The 12,308-nt window shown below is 39.5% G+C and overlaps 1 long non-coding RNA gene across 1 annotated transcript; it reads right to left on the reverse strand.

Annotated features, from left to right (window-relative positions):
- Positions 1-2,673: 2,673 nt before the first annotated feature.
- On the reverse strand, positions 2,674-11,777 carry LOC113489566. The gene is made up of 3 exons (XR_003400056.1): positions 11,665-11,777; positions 8,046-8,151; positions 2,674-3,132 (listed from the first exon to the last, which is right to left on the reverse strand). It is a non-coding gene; the product is annotated as an uncharacterized LOC113489566 (long non-coding RNA).
- Between the last annotated feature and the right edge of the window lie 531 nt (positions 11,778-12,308).

The raw sequence follows: 12,308 nt of genomic DNA on the forward strand, positions 1-12,308 counted from the left end.
TCCTCCTCGACCTTTGCAGGCACAGAGCCATGCAGGGGAATAAGCATAAGCTTACCAGAATCGCCGAAGCTTCAACTAACCTCTGGAAACTGCTTAATGCATAGTAAGTCTTCAAGACTTGGCAAGAAGCTTAGCAGGAAGTGATCTGATTTTATTTGACATCCTACAGACCATAAGTTATTAATCTCTGCACATCAAAGAAATGTTGCCCGTTAAAGACTTCCCTTTCACTGGAGTGAGAACAGAAGTGAAATTAGGAAAGGTATTTTTGAAACTGGGATCCAGAGAAACAGTATAATGGCAGCAAGCAACATTCAAGGCAGCCTGCTGTGAATTGAACTGTTTTCTCAGCTACAGCTCCTGCGGCACACATTAAGGATCGTAAGTGAGGGATATGAACCCAAACAAGATAGAGCAGAACTCTAGATTTTACTCTTATTTCGCAACCTTGTCTTCAGTATTGCAACTAAATGCTTTGATATGCATCCTACTAAAATAAGCTAAATAAGGTTGTTGGGGTTTTTTACTGCTTAAATTTGTCTGGTTTTGGAACCCTGAAAAGTTCATAATATTGTCTCTCAAACCAAATACACACATACAGTAGTGTATGCCAAGGAGTCTGTACCCCAACATGTTTAGGCAACTGCCTTGTCCTCTGCAAGGATCAGCAGGGAAGCCAAGGTCTGAGGGCAAGGAAGGCTGTCAGTGTTTGAGGACAGGCATAGACAAATATTCCTCTGGCTGGGAAAGTGTGGAAGAGGAACACTTCAGAGGTCCAAGCAATACACAGCTTGCTCATGATCCACTGAAAGTCTGGGTCAAGCTAAAAAGTTGCTACGGTCCAAATCCCTAAAAACATCCCGCTTTTCATATCACATTTGAACAGCAAAAGCTGTCCTGACTTGAATGAATATTAATGTTAGTAAATTTGGCTAGTATTTAATTTCATTAGCTGATCTCATTGAGATTTGTTGAGTATCTGCCCTGGAACACAGACTATTATTAATTTTTTTGTCAAACTGAAGACTTAAATAAACTGTGTTCCATTAGAGACAATAGTGTAAATCTGAGTATTCAGCAGCATTAGGAAAACAGTCACTGTTTTTTCCATTTAATTTTTCTAATTAAATCCACTGGAAAAGGAATTGTTGTTCCAAAGATTTTTGGAAGTTCCAAATATGGATCATGTGGCATTTGAACTGTCATACAAATGGTCGTAAAATTTACCACACAGAAGACCACAAACCAACTTAAAAGCTAAGACAGATGATACTCGTTAAAATTTTGACAAAATAACACATCCAGTGTTCAAGTTTGGGGATCAGTTTTTACGCACTTGCAAAAATGGAAATTAAGAATAAGTCCAACTCTATGGTATTACACAGATACAAATTATGTTCCATGGTTTCTGGAAGCAGAGGTGCACTAATGAAGCAAAAAGCCAAGATATGCAGAAGTAGAGCATAAACCAATTTTAGAACATCTTTAAATCGTAATCTTCCCTGCAAACATGCAGACAGTTATGTGGCATTTATACTTTCAGAACCACCATTCACCTCACATGATCCAAAATCCCAATTTATGCAAAAGTCTATGCATACTAAGATAGTTCAGTTCCCCTCACCTTCCCTCAATTTCCTTCTTGAAGAAATCTTCAGGAGAATTTCAGATTAGATCCAGAAATGCATTTGAGGACACAGACACATAGGAGAATTTATAAGCTATTCATATTAGAGTAAATATCAATCTATTTTAAAATAGATGACAATATAATGCTTCTAGCATTTCTTTCACTGACTAATCTTTACTGGACTTGCGTAATGCTCCATCCCTTTCTATCAATACAACTGCTTTGTTATAACCCCTTTCTATCAGCAGAACTGCCTTCTATCAGCACAAGAAAAGGCAGCTGTCTGAGTGCAGCAGAACTCAGTGAAAGGGAAAAAACTCTCTAGTTTCATTTCACTTTGTGAAGAGCTTGAATACAACAGATCTTTTTCCATTTGTCATTATAAGGAAACCAGAAAATCTATCTGGTGGGGGTTTTGTCAAGGCATTTAAGAATGTAATTGCTGTTTAAGTGGTATGCACATGAAATTATATGTTCACAGGAAAACATACTGTGGAAAAAAAAACCTGGCCTTAAAACCATAATGATACTTTTGTATCATACTAAAGACAACACACATCACAGTGTCACTTGCAGTTCAAATGACTGCACATTAAAAAATAGAAAATGTAAGGTTTCTAGGACAGCTTTTGTGAGGAAAAATGGGAAAAAGAGATACAGGGAACAGCCTGTTCAGATTTTCCAAACTGAGCATGCTAACACCATGAGACCAACAAGATAAAACGAGACAAGAAATGCCCTGAAATCTGAACGAAGTGCAGCTGGCAATCCAGGTCACATTCTCTCAGGGCAAACTCTGACTTGGTCAGGTGCTGGACAGGGTGGCAGCCTGCACATGGCCAGAGCCTCTGGAAGTAAAAGGCCAAGTTCCCACATGACAGATGCATCGCCTCTGAGCTCAAAGGCATGATGACAACTCTTTTCTTGAGGAGGACACCCTTACACCATCGTGATTATTTAAAAAGTGCATGATGAAAAACTGTAAACTCAGGACCAAAACCTTTAATTCTTCACAGCAGTTTACAGATAACATTAAGTCATTTTAGCACTACAAAGCAATAGCAGAAAACAGGTCTGGAAGTTAAGACATGCAAAGTCTTGTATTTGCAGTAACAGATAGCAGTATTTACAGCTAAGAGGGGACTCCGACCTGTTTGATCTCCTATATCCTAAGTCTAGAAACCATGTTCCATTAAAAGTCTGGAACCTTTTGGGAAGCAGACTCACAATCTGCTCCTAAAGAGGTGTATTGGAAGTAATTCTCCAGCAAGCAGCTCAGAATAGACACAACACCATCTTTAATTTTGCCTGATGACGTACCACAGTGAACAGTGCCTTGAGCTGGAACTGCCTACTTTGCTGGCACTAAGCTGTTCAGCCTCTAATGAAAAGATTAACAGGTTCTTCTGACTCCTTCAAATCTTGGTCTCTGACTGAACCTTCATCAACAATATTTGCCTTCCCGTCTCTCCACAGCAGCACCATTTCTCAGTGCCACAGCACTAGGTGAGAGAGAAAAAGAAAGAAAATGCATATCTCTTCCATTGTCTTCATAAAATTAATACTCAAACCCAGATAATCACACCACGTAATCTGGTGACAATAGGCAGAACTGAACAGGACTGGAAAGACATTATTGTCATAACTTCTAAATCATTTGGTTGGCATGAATGAACAGTTTCTCACCTCTGTTTACTGGAAGAAAGAACTTAATCCATGTTGGTCTCTCATTTTTAAACCTGGGGATATAACTAACCACTCAAAAACCAACGATACAGTCATTTACCACAGCGATCATAGTACTCAGCATTAAAAACAGAGAACCATTATGCTGAAAGCCTGCTCCCATCTCAAAGCCAGCATCAAGCCTATATCCTGCACCCTCTGCACTTTTCACATAGAACTCCAGAACAAAACTGAACATTTACGCCATTTGTGGGCATTGTTAAACCAAAAGTAATGCAAAAAGACAACCTCTTCTTACATGCTGTGCTCTCATTCATGAAAAGAAAATAAAATCAGATGTGCACATAGACCAACTTACTGTTCACTCCAGGCAATGTCACAGTTGCTGCTTACCACCCCTGATGATGATACTCCTGATATTCTTTTAAGGTGTTTCTCATATTTTTCCATTATAACAAACAAATGCACAAAATTACTGCTTGTATGTACAGTTTTCTTTTGAGAAGTAAATAGGTTAAGCCAATGGCTTTAGTGAGCTGTTACTGTATGCCTAAGACAGAGACAGAGATGACCACAAAGTTTCATAAGCTGTGGGAGCTGAAATTGAAAGACTGCTGGAGGAACGAGACTGTGACCCTGATGGTTGAGGTGCAATGATGAAGTTTCATTTCTAATGAAAATGGAATCTGTTCACCTTTTCTATTTTATTACCAATGTGGAATTTCTCATCATGTAGAGGAGTCTTGGCAATACATTTGCCAGTTCTGAACGTCTTGTACCACAACACTAAATTAAAGACAGAATTTTGAGCTTATTTTGAAAAGTTCTGTAATACTATTGAAGCAGATTCAAAACATTTATATTGGAACTTCTAATATGGCCTGATGAAGCTGAGTTCTCTTCCTTCAGCCCATATGAGAGTTCCAGTTCTAACAAGATTTTCTCTCAGTTATTGTCTCAGAGTAACTTAGATTTTTTAATTTTAGTTTCTGACATACTAATTCAAGGAAGACAGAAAAAAATAATTAAAATAGAGGCATTTTTTCATCCTTCCTCAAGTGGTTTCACCAGATGACCTAGTGTTTGCACTCAAGATTCAGATAAAACACATTTTTTGAGCATCTCCATATCACTTCTGTACTGAGACACATTTGTTAATCCCTCTATTAGCGGAACGTCTTATACATATGAAAATTACAGTAGCAGATGTAAAACTTGCCTATAAATACAAACAGGATCAGAGTCCAAATCAGCTTTAAAATTCAGGAGGCCTTGGCAGACAGCGCCTTTTCACAGCATTGAAGTAATTTACATACACTATGTTGTATTTACTGTTGGGAGGACTAGCAGACACCAATACCAAAAGTGAACTCCAGTGCTAAAGCTGCCAAATTTAGGGAATCTTCACAAAGCACTTCTGAAAGATAAAATTTCTGTGGAACTATCCTGTATCTCAGTGTCTACCAGCTGAACCTCAGGTCTCTGGTGGAATAAAACTCTGATATGAGCAAGGAATGAATTCTCATTTTTATGCCGCAGCAGTCAGAAACCAGGCTCTTCTGTAGCACCATTTTGTGTAAACTAACAGTCACAACATCAAGATTGTTGTCGAGTCTGCAAGACTTCGCAGACCAGGCATACTGAAGGCATCCTCCAAAACTTGCTTTGACTAAACTTTTCTCAGCATTTCTTTTCACATTTTCAGATAATTACACTTGGCTCTAAGGTGACCTGAACAGTAACATCAAATCAGAGGAAAGTCTTTCTCATTGCGTGGACACATGTCAGAGAAACACATGCTCCTACAATGGAACCAGCGAAACAAAAGTGGGGTCAGATGCAAGGGTTATTGCTCAGCTTTTTTCCCCTGTACTACAGCCCTGAATTCAACATTTCCATTTCACATCCTTTGGGTTCCAAATTCAGCTAAATCTTACAATATGTCTATCACATAGAAGTAAATGTAGGCAGATGGCCACCACAGACTCACATGTGCAATATCCAAGGAAGACCACTAATCACCAGAAAACTGGAAGTTGCTTGAATTTCTCTTCCCATGTCGGCTGTGACCACCATCAAAGCACCCTCTATTGTTACCACTGGCTTTTCACTCCTGAGATACTGTCAGTGTTTGTTCCTCAACTGCCTGAAGAGAGCAAAGCTTGGCATGGAGGTCAATGGAAACAGCTTCTCCATTCATTCCCAAATGTTGTAGAGCCAACAGTTGCAGCACTTTCCAGTTAAATACTTCTGTCACTGTGGGCAGCCCAGTGTAGCACAGCACATCCAAAATAATTTAATGTACTCATCCAGCCATGCAAATGCTTTTATTACTAAGAAGTCATCAGATCAGACTGAACAGAGAAAAATAAAGTTTCTGTACCAGACTATCACCCTCTCATGTGAATAAAAGTAAAAAAAATTAGTTTCTTGGTATCAAGACTATGGGAATAGCTTTATGCAAGATACCCAAATGAAGTAATGTGATGTTTAGCAAGAATTAAGACTCAGTTACAATGCGTTTGTTCTGACCATTGAATACAGAAGTTTTGGCAACTCCAATCTATATTCCCATATGTATTCAATATATTTTGCCTAACGACTACATTTTCATGTTAATTGTAAGGCTAGTTTCCAGGTATTTCTTAACTTCAAGCTTTTGTTTTTCTGCCAGGTATGTCTTCAGGAGGCCATCAAATCCTGGGTCACCAGAGACCCAGAGCAGAAAAGAGGATAATGTAATCCGCATTTGGGAAAGCGGCCAAACGCAGGTCTAACTGATGCTCCAGCACTTTGATTCTGAAGGGAAACCCACATGGTTTTTTTTCTAGTTAGCAAGATATCAGCTGTTTCAAGTGGCATCAAGTAGCCAAAAGGGGTCACGGACAGAAAAAAGCACTGGGGTTTAAAAAAACCCAAACCAAAACAAAGCACAAAAAACCTCAGGGAAGAATAAACAAGAAGGCTTTGAAATAAAATACTTCTAAAAAATTTTAATTACTGATGCAAGAAGTTGTCAATGTTAATTACAACTGAACTGCTGTCAAGAGAAATCCCCTCCATCACATAGAGCTGATTACACTTCAAATTAAGATAAAAATCAGTCATTAATATGCTGCAGAAGAGCTGATATTTTGCATTAGCAATACTTCTGAAACTCTCTCCTGATTTTTTAAAAAATCTGATCCTGTTAGAATCTAAGCATTTTTCAAGATGTGGTGAATGTCTCCAGCCTCAGGGGAGCCCTCCATGTGCACTCCCAGCCTCTAGATGATACATGCAGGAATGCAGTTCCAGTGATAAACACAAATCCTGAAGGACAAGAGTGCAGCTGCCCTCTCCCCTTGCTGCAGCAGCACAGGTAAAGTAAGCCTACCTGAATTAGATTCCTTCCAAGCAGAAAAATACAACAGATACAGCCACAAAGGTCTGCAGTGTTTGTGTTTAGTGTGGTGGTGTAGCTGTGCAATGCATCCACACATAAACAAGAGACAGACTATGAGGCAAGGAGCGAGCTGTTGGTAAATGCCTTACGTCTTTTCCAGGCAGATCTTCACAAGAGCAGAACACATGACACTCCAAATGGCTGATCATTCCTGGAAAACTCAAGTCCCCATGGCCCCTGTGGCATGCTCTTTGGTAGCTCAAACAGCCTTGTGCGCTGCTGAGAGTAAGTAATGCTCAAGAGATTTACTGCCTGGCTCATCCTAAGGCTGTGTTTTTCAAGAGGGGATATATTTGTACGGTAGAGGCCTAAACAAGAAGCAAGTACAGCAGATGCCATTCGCTCTGAAGCTTTAGCTCTTTATCCAGACAACCTGCACACATTATGAGCACCTACAATCTTGCACTTTGTTGTCTTGATCATGATGGTCTTTATGAAGGTAACACCAATGAGAAGCTCCTAATTGGAAAATATGAAACAGCAGCTGACACTGTGTTCACAAATCAACATTTATATCTTCCAGACTACTAGAACTTTTTAAATACTTTTGTTCCCAAAAATACTCTCTAGTAAAAAACATGAGAAATTCACATCAGAGCTACAGGCAGAGGATTAAAACAATTGAGAAGTGTTTCCTCCTTCCACTCCATTCTTAGAAAGAAAAACCTAAGGTCCTGTAAATCTAGAAATCAGAATTTAAGAAGAAAACATTGCACAATCTCATTGCTTCTCACCCTCCACCTCCCTCTCTGACTTAAGCTGGGGTAGGGGCAATCGCTTACAGTAGCACACAGGATATTTCCAAGTGTCAACCGGTTATATAGAAGAAAAACATAGAATATTTTTCTTTCAACAAGTATGTAGAGAATACTAACACTCTGAAAATATAAAAATATCTAAATCATCAATAAATACTGTGCTCCAAGAGAAGCACCACTTTAACTGAGTGATAAATAGTTGCCTAAGGAATAGATATTTCTAACTATGTTACAATGAAGAAAACCTGTCATTATAAGTGCAGGCCCCTGGGGGGCCTACAACATTTCACAGTCTACCAGCATCCAGATGGAAACAGTGATGACACAGATGCAATAAGTATATTTTTTGACATATAAAATACCCAAATGATGAAATTGTAGAGCTAAATCCTATCCCGGACTTGCATAGTGGTGCTGGGAGAGCAAACACAGGCCTGGGTGCTGCAGGCAGTGGCCCACGGCCTCGCGGTGCCAGGCAGCTACTGGGGTGATGGAGCTAAGGAGGCACCCACAGACTGAGCCTCACCTCAGAGCATTCCAGGCACCACTCCCAGCCCAAGGGCACAGCTGTAAAACTAAGAGGGGTTTCCACCATATGATGCAGGAGAGTTGGGAGCAAAATGATGGACAATCTGTTTGTAAAAAAAACCCCATACAATTTTGGCAGGAAGGTATAAACTATAAGGACAAAAAATCATCAGCAAGAGCAAGTTACAGATGAAAACTTGACATGCTTTCAATGGCTGATAGCAGAAGGCTTTTTGCATTTTACAGATCTATAATAAGTACTTCATCAAGAATGTTTTCTTATGCTTAAGGTCAACAAAATAAAAATTGATAAAAATATTTTACATTTAATAATGAATTAATAAAATTAACACGGGTATGAGATCAGTGACAGCTGTACACTTTGTGGGTGAAGCAAACACTGTGGGCAAATCTACAGAGGCAGCCTCAGGAGCCTGGAGAGAGCTGCCCAAGCCACCATACACACTGCAGCGTGACACCCTGAAAAGTCACGGAGGTGGAGAGAGAGAGGACTTCCAGGGTTTATCACCAGGCTGGGCAACAAGCATATAAATTGCTTCCTAATGTTCATTCCTGCTCCTCTTTATTTGTTTCATTGAATTTGGAAAATCAATACTTCCGTATTAAACGCTAACAGAATACTCATTTTAAATCATTTTTAAATCATTTAAACCATCATTTAGTGATGCTGATGAGCAATCAGCTCTTCTTCAGCACAATTATGCCATGCTTGGCCAGAGAAGTGGAGCTCTATCTAAGAGCAGAGCCCCAGGCTTAATTCTAGAGTGCTTTTTTATTTTCTTCTTAATATCAATCAGATTTAGTAATGACCTGACTGAGATTCTTCAACTTGACTTCTGCAAAATCAAGTTTCTAAATGAGGGTTCTGTGAAACCTGTAACCAATAAGAAAAAGCGTATTACACATCTCTGTCATGTATAAATATTAAACCAAAATGAGAGGCACTGGTGAACTCTCCCTCTGTACCTATTAGCTCAGTTTCACGCTATCCTTCTAGCCCAGAATTAACTCAATTCATGGTGGCCTAACAGGGCAGAGAAGACAACCACCAGTGCAATCACTTCCTGCAGGACTCAAAAAAGTTGATTGTTTCCATTGTGTTGTACAGAAAACAGCATTATATATGGGCCTATTGTGGAGGAGATGGCTGTCCATTTACACAAATGCAGCGTCTCAAAGAGGCCACTTACACACATGAATTGGGCCTGGTTACCTTGACTTCATGACAGCTTTCATAAACACTGAATTTCACAAGTACATCTCAGCAAACTGCAGGAAAAACTATGAATGTAGTAACATGGTAATTGCAAAATAATAAAAGAGGGATCTGTAACTAAGGATCAATTCAAACCAGTTCTGAAATGTTCAGTGCCAGATGAATTTTCAAGTATGTGTCAGAGAATACTCACATTTTCTAATTTACTTCCAGATTAAATACTTTCTTATTTTGCAACAAAATCTTTAAAAGTCATGATAGTATCAGCATTCATTGTTGCACAGTGTAATACCAGATTATCTTAATGAGGGACTAAAGAGTCCTTAAACTTTTGATACAATCTCTAAAACATTAATGACACAATAATTTAGACTGAGAACAATGATTTATAATAAACACCTGGCAAATACCGGGCTTGAAACACTGAGCCAAATCATACACTGCTATTACAGCAACAAATTGCTCCATGATTGAACGCTGTGTCTTTCCTAGAAGACTGGAGGTGCATCAGTTGGACTCCAGGCACTGTTTTAGAGAAGGGAATGGAGAGCATTTAAACCAGCTGTTATCTAGCAGCTCAGTATTGATGATCTAATTTGGAAACTGGATTAAATTGAACAGATTAACACACCACTGTACAGCTGCATGGATTTATGGTTGTCATGACAACCAGCAGAAAATGTATCCTACTAATCCTCTCCAAGCAGATCTGTCTCCATGCAGCATTAACAAGCTTTATCACTAGCCCAGACATACTTACAGTGATTTCATCACAGGTATCTAGACTGGTATAATCTCTAACTCTGCAGTTTAAAATATCAATTCACAAACAGAAGAAAAGAGAGGCTCAGTTTATGAATGAATGCTGGAAGCAATGAAACATCCTTGGATGTTACCTGAAATGTATAATTTATTCAAATTAATTTTCCAGGGTGTTGAGTATGCAAATATGTATTTATTTTATAATAATATTTTAAAATAAATTGACTACTACACCATGCTTCCTACATTAGGCAGAGCCCTCTCATATTTCAAGTAAGAGACACAGTGATTTCTATTTTGGAGTTATCTTTCTCAATAACTTATTTTTCTTGCAATGAGGATAATACTCTTTGGTTTTAGTTTAGGCAAGGAAGTCAGGAAGCTGGACAGTGTTTTCAGTTCCACTACTGCCAACCTGCAGAATTATTTGCTCTATGTAACCATAATAAAGTAGAAGGAAGGAAAAAAAAACAAACAAACAAAAATCCCCCAAACAAAACAAAGCCAATTACCTATTTTACAGGAACAGTCAGAGGTTGAGTTAATTAACATTTGCCAAGTGTCCTAGAAGAGAACTGTCTTTTTTTCCAAATACACAGAAAAGCCATGTTGGAGGTTTTCTCAGTGTTAGCCAAGAGTTTCAAAGGTTGAAGTTTATTCCCTGCCTTGCAGTAAAAATCGGGAAGAAAAAAAAAAAAACACTCCTGACTTCTCAGGCTCTGGAATAATATTGGAGGCCAAGACTGGCCACGTAAAAGTTGTGTGGTGTTTCTACCTGTAAGGAACTTATCCCATCACTTGTCAGGATGGTTCAAATTAATGTTCTCTCATTTGTTATGTTCCCCATCTCAGTGTAACTTCACTTCCAAAAAAAAGAGCAAAATCTCCAGATCTCCCCAGAAAGAGCACCTTCTGAACATGTACCTAGGCAAACATATTCTAGGTGAAGTACTACAGCTGCCAAAATGCCATATCTGCTAGCGTCATCGCTCCATATCGCATGGAGTGGGAACTTGCAATAGCTCCATTCCTGAAAGTATCTCATTTCCCCAGCAGTGGAGTCCAGAAAATCCTCCCATTAAGTTCAACCTACAGGATCCAGAGAAAAATCCTTTTTAGCAAAGGGCTAATTGATCAGTCTATGGTAATGTGGCTACAACATGAGCAACTGATTTATTTTCCAGTGCAACTTAACTGCCTTCAAAACAGAGTCACTAGATCAGAATGTATTATAATGAACTATTTATATTTACAATAGCGTAGAATCTGTGTTAGTTTACAAAACGATTTTGAGTATCTTCATATGACAAAGCTAAGGACCCCACAACTGGACATTTTTTTTAAATACCCCAGAAGCTGCAATTTTTAAAGCAGCACTCACAGAAGATCCCAAACAAGTAACTGTAAGAATAGTAAAACCAGCATATTCAGGTATCTTTAGTTCCTAATTTCCAAACAGACCAACTGCTTAGGACTAACTAAAATCCTGAGGTCCTTGTATCTGCACCAAATTATTCACTCATTTACAGCCATGGGATGCACCTGGGACAGCTCCGGCGGCGGGCCGGCAGGCACAGCGCCCGCACCGCTTACACCCTCCGGGCCCTCCCGTCCCCACGTTTGAGACCTGCACCCTAGAGCTACATGCCGCACCCCACGCCAAGCTTCAGGTCTTTTAACGGTGTAATTTATTTCCTCCAAAGGCCGCCAGCCCTCGTTTAAAGGGACGGTAAAGACGAGCTCCAGCAGAGACCGTTCTCGATGTCAGGGCTCGAGGTAGAAGGGAAAGCGGGCGGGCACAAAATAGCAGGGAGCTGCGTGAGCATCTCTCACCGTGCGCGCCAAGCCATGGGGAGGGTGCAAACAACCCGCACAAAGTTGGGTCCAGCTGTGGCCAAAGCTGGACTAGGTCTGAGCTGGTGAGTCAGGGAAGGGCTGCAGCTTCTGCTGTACACATCTGAGCTGGCCCTTGTTTGACAAACTACAAATTATTTGTATTTCCATGATAAGCAAGTTGCTTTCATTTTTAATTATTTGATAGCAGCAAACACAGTTTAACAACGAGAAAAAAAATCTAACTGCACATTACATTTTCATGACAGTTCCTGTAGAAGAGATAGTTCAACCCTTAAAAATAAGCAACCAAATTAAACACTATTATAAATGCTTTCTCACTAGAAATAATACTGAGTTACAGAATTTGTGTAAGAGTTCCCTATTCTGCACCATTAGCTAACTAAAAGTTGCACTGCAGTTAGGCAA

The sequence above is a fragment of the Athene cunicularia genome (genome assembly GCF_003259725.1).
Source record: "Athene cunicularia isolate RWA chromosome Z unlocalized genomic scaffold, athCun1 chrZ_part1, whole genome shotgun sequence".
Lineage (NCBI taxonomy): Eukaryota > Metazoa > Chordata > Aves > Strigiformes > Strigidae > Athene > Athene cunicularia.